We start from the raw sequence: 5,468 nt of genomic DNA on the forward strand, positions 1-5,468 counted from the left end.
GCAGCCTGGGCTGCAGAAGGCATCTGTGGGCCATGTCATGCTTCTGCTATTGGAGCTCCCTTCAGGAACTGAGAGTGCCTTTCATTGCTCAGGTGAAACTTCCAACTCCTAGGCAGCGAGGAGCATCAGGCCCAAAAGAACGTTAAAGGCATGAGGAGAAAAGTATCAGCACTATTGTGGGGGAGAGACAACAGTGCTTTGGAAATCAGACCCGACTTGGGGCCACTCTGGTTCTGGGGGCAGCCCAGTTCTCTGTTATCACTAAGGCTGCAATGTGGTATCCGTTTGTTTCTGATTTCCACAAGTCACAGCCTCGGAAGTAAAGCAGGCACAAACATTACTATAATGCATCTGGCAAGTGCTGTGATGTGAGACAATACTCAGGTTAGCAGTGGGGCTGGGGCTGTGTTGAGCCTCAACAACTGCATCTGTTTAATGTGAGTAATAACAACAGTAACCTCCCATGATTACTGTGAGGAATTAATGTCATATTTAAAAATGTGTTTCCAGACTGTATAGTGCACATATTACATAATCTATGGCATTTTTTTTAAAGATCTCTACTAGGTCTCAGCTGACCTTAGGCCCTGTTGTGTGAAATGGAATCTGGTTTATGTCTGAATAAACTAACCGTCATAATAGTTACTAGGTGCTGAGGAAACTTTCCACAGTTTAATCCATACCATTAGCCTCATTTTACCCAGGAGAACAATGAGGCTGCTGGAAGTTACAGAACGTATTAAAAGTCACCCATGCAGTGACACTGGCTTTAATGGAAAGCACTTAGCCAGAATTCCATTCATTTTTTTTCTTCTCTTTTTAGACTTCTGCTAGCCTGGCTGTGTTGCATTATTGTGAAAGAGCACAAACCCAAACTCCTACTAGAACCGAGCAGGTAGTGTGGAATGGGCAGGATGTGAGGAGTAGAGCCCTGAGCAAGCAGACGCTGTGGGCAAGGCGTGACAGTGAATGTTCCTGCTCTCAAGTGCCAGCAGGCCCCCAGCTCCAGCCCAGCTTTGACAAGCAGGACTGCCAGCTCCCCTGATTTTTCCAAGAGAGACAGAAATCTGAATTTAAAAATGTTCCTGAGCATGAAATATTCTGATCTTTATGGTCAAATAGTTCTACAATGAACACAATTTTGCATAGGTCTAACTAAACATATGGCGAGTTATATTTGGCTTACAAGGTTGCAACATCTAGCCTATATGATATTCTGTAGGAAAAAACTAAGTTATAAAGGAATTTTGCTATAGGCCAATTTATATGATCTGGCACAGTGTGCCAGATTTTTGGATGACATGCTACTGTAAACCATCTTGCTCAGTAATATGTGTCACCACCAGCTAGTTTGACAGATGGAGCTAGGGTTCTCTTTACAATGAGAAATTAAATGTACTAATAACAATTTATAGAGACATAAAATGGTACTGATTTCTATATTATCATGTGATATTTTGATGTAGACGTATACATTGTATAATGTTCAGATCATGATAAACACATCTAGCATTCAAATATTTTTCATTTTTATGGTGAAAATATTGTAAACTCTTCCCTATTTTTTTAATGCATTATGATCACACTACCCTGCTGCACAATGTCACACCAGGACTTGCTCTCCTGTAACAGAGAGCCCACTGACTGATGTTTCCCCCCCGTCCCTGTACTCGGCCCAGCTTCTCATCCATACCATTCAATTCAACTCTAGGGTTATCCTTTCCAGGTTCCACACAAGTGAGGTTATGAGGTTCTTGTCTTTCTGTGTCTCATTTCCCTTAACACAGGACAACCAACTCTATCTCCAACTCTATGTATTGCAAACAACGGCATTTCATTAGAAAAATTTTCTTTCTGCACTGTAAACAGTGCTGCAATAAACATGGGAGTACAGCTGTTTCTTTGATGCACTAACTCTATTTTCTATGAATATATACCCTGCATATATGTGCTGGGTCATATAGTAGTTCTAGTTTTAGTTTTCAAGGAATTTTCATCTTGTTTTCAACAATAGCTGTACTAATTTACACTCTCACTATCCATGTATTTTTGTGCCACACCAGCGTTTGTTACCCTTTGTCTTTTTTTTTTTTTTTTGGGGCAGGGTCTATAGGGTCTACAGGGTCTCACTATTAGATCGGACTTGTAGTGATCCGCCTATGTTAAGCCTCCCAAACGCTGGCATTAGAGGTGTGTGCCACTACACCCAGGCTCAAGCATCATCAGTGCACCTTGGGAGTGGGGCTGGCCTAGCATGCTGGGTATCGAACCCTAACCTCTCTGCCTGCATAAGCAGGTGCTTTAATTCACTGAGCTATTTGGCCGGCCCTACCTTTTGTCTTTTTGTAATAGCCAGTCCAACTGGAATTAGATGATAGCTTGTTGTCATTTTGATTTGCGTTTCTCTGATTATTAATGCTGAGTGTTTTCTGATTGTTTGGTTGGCCATTTGTGTGTTCTCCCTCGAGATGTATCTATTTGGATCGATAGCTCAATTTTAATCAGAATTTTTTTGCTATTAAGTTTCTTACAAATTCTAATTATTAATCATGCACATATATAATTTGCAAAAATTTTCTTTTATTCTGTAGATTGTCTTTTTGTGTTGATTGCTTCCTTTGATGTTCAGAGACTGTTCAGTTTGGTCTGATCCTGTTTGTCTCTTTTTGTTGTTTTTTCCTGTTTTGGGAGTTCATCATACACAAAATCTTCACTGATTCTAATGTTCTCAAGCACTTCATCTATAGATTAATGTCTTACATTTATTTAATACATTTTAAAACTGTTAAGAGGGGCTGGGAAATGGCTCAGTAGAATAAGTGCTTGCATGGCAAGTGCAGGGTCCTGAGTTCAATGCTCAGTACCACCAAAAAAACAAAACAACAAAATAAGAAACCTGTTACGAGATAGAACTCTAGTTTCATTTTTCTGCAGGTGACCACTCAGCTTTCCTGAAGTGTGCCGCTTAAAGAGATTGTCCTTTTCTCGGGGCACTTTCTTAGCACTTCTTTTCAAGATGTGTTGGCTTTAGATATGTGGACTTATACACAGGTTTTATCTTTGTTTCATTGAATAGTGCATCTTTTTAAGGTAAACATCATGGTTTATTTATTGCTATAGTTTTGAAGAAGTATGTTTCCTATGTTGTTCTTTTAGCTCAAGATGGTTTTCACCCTGAGGATGTTTCTATTACTTCATATGAATTCTAGAATTTTTTCTAGCTTTATGAAGAATGTCATTGTTATTTTGTTTGGGTTTGAATTGAATCTGTAGATCATTTTGTGTAGCATAGATATTTTCACAATATTTATTCTTCCATCTCCAGCAAGTTTTTGAAACTAGCAGTTAATTGGTAGGTCACCCTTACTAACTATATATGCTGATACTTGTGAACCAAGCAATTGCACCGAATAGCAATGCTAGGGCCATGCTTGGAATGCCTGTCATTTTGGTCTTCTAAAAGAATACTGCTTCTAATGTCAGATCAATCACTGCTATACTCTCTCAAGTAATTGTTTAAAAAAAGGTAATAAATAAAAGCAAGAGGAAAAAAAGTCATAGGACTGTCCTGCTACAATGTTGTATATGTTTAGATTTTTAAATTTCATTGTAAAAATTTGAAATTGTTTGATTCTTTTTTTTTTTACTATTTTTTATTTTTTTCACATTCTTGATGGATTTAAAGTATAGCATATCAACCATTGTTGGAAAATACCTGTTCGATGTTATGTCTAAGGTGTTTGATATTCAGACAGATACTGATTGATGCTAAGCTCAACAGCCTATGTTTTAAAGGTAATAATGTCATTAAGCTTCTCTTGTGGAGAGTTAACAACTTGTTTGCAAACCAAAAATTTAGAGAAAAAGAAGGGCTACAAGGATAGCTAACATTTTGGCCCTAGCCCCTCAAGGTTAGTGAGGACTCAGGACATAAAAGAACCTGTACTCCAACATCCTGTAGCTCAGTGGTGTCCCAAATTTTCTAATCAAGCCACAGAGGAATGTGATCCATGATGTATAGTGTGCCTAAGGACAGTCACCTGGAGAGAAAACATTCTTTCAGTCTTTCACAGAGAGCAAATTGGTCACGCAATGGCCATGACTCATCCATATGGCTGACACTGACAAAAGATCTACAAGCTGCTGTACAGGGCTTCAGGGTAAGTCCTGAGGGGACTTAGTTACATTTTTTGTTATATACGTCTTGCTTTATCTTGGTCTTAACCATCCAGCAGAAAAGTATAAAAATAAGGTATAAAAAGTAAAGCCATATTAATATGCTGTTATAAAAGGTTCAAGTCAACAACTTCTGACAATGCTAGTCTTGCAGATAACCCACTACTATTATAGACTACTGGACTATATTGGATTACTTTGCTGAATTCATGCACCTACAATATATGAATGGCAACAGAATACCATCTCTGACAAAAGTAAACAAAAAAGTGAAGGTCCATTTTGTAGTGAAAAAATATATCTGTATATACAAAATAGCATAGATATACAGCTATTTTCTCTTAGTTCAATGAGGAGAAAGTTTTAAACTAGTAGTGTTTAGAAAAGATATGGTGTCTGCATCTCATACTATGAATTACTACTACAAAGACAACAATATGCAGTATATTAATTATTGCAACTGTCCTACTAACCTATTTTGAAACTGTCTCATTGCTTCTTTCTCAATAAAATTAATATAAAAATGTCTTCTTCCATTCCATGAGCATAGGATGCCTTTTGATTGTTTTTGGTACTCTACTGAATTTTGGTGAGATATTTTACCACTTTGGTTAGATTTATTCCAGCTTTTAAAACAAAAAGTTAATGCACCCAAAATTTCTTTTTTTTCCAAATAATTTGCTATTGCTGTACAGAAAAACCACTAAATTTTCTATTTTCATTTTGTGCCCTGCAACGTTTAATTCACTTACTAGTTCTAACAGTATGTATCAGAGAATCTTTGAAGGGTTTTTATATATAACATCGCGCCATCTGCAAACTGAAAATTTAACTCTTTTTTCCAATCTGTATGCCCTTTATTTCTTTCTCTTGCTTGATTTCTTTGGCTAGAGTTCCCAGTACCATGCTAAAGAAGAGTGATAAAACTTGGCAGCAAGCTATTGTGTAGAAATGAAGGAGAGAAGAAAACAGTTCCAGAGAAACAAAATCTGAGAGAACATGTCACCGCACAACCTATTTTACAAGAAAGGAGTTCTTCATACTGAAAGGAGAGACACTAGTGAATAAGAAGAAAACATTAAAAGGTATAAAACTTCCTGTCAAACAACTATCTAGACAAGTTTAGTGTACTCTAACGCTGTGAACATGGTGCATAAACCATTTTTAGTATGAAGACAAAAATCCAAAATAATAATTACATTACTAGGTTAAGAATCAATATATGAATAAATATATAAAAATATATAAAGATATAAGATGGGACAACAGAAATTCAAAATTCAAGAGGATAG

Source organism: Octodon degus, unplaced genomic scaffold, assembly GCF_000260255.1.
Source record: "Octodon degus isolate 3935 unplaced genomic scaffold, OctDeg1.0 scaffold00008, whole genome shotgun sequence".
Lineage (NCBI taxonomy): Eukaryota > Metazoa > Chordata > Mammalia > Rodentia > Octodontidae > Octodon > Octodon degus.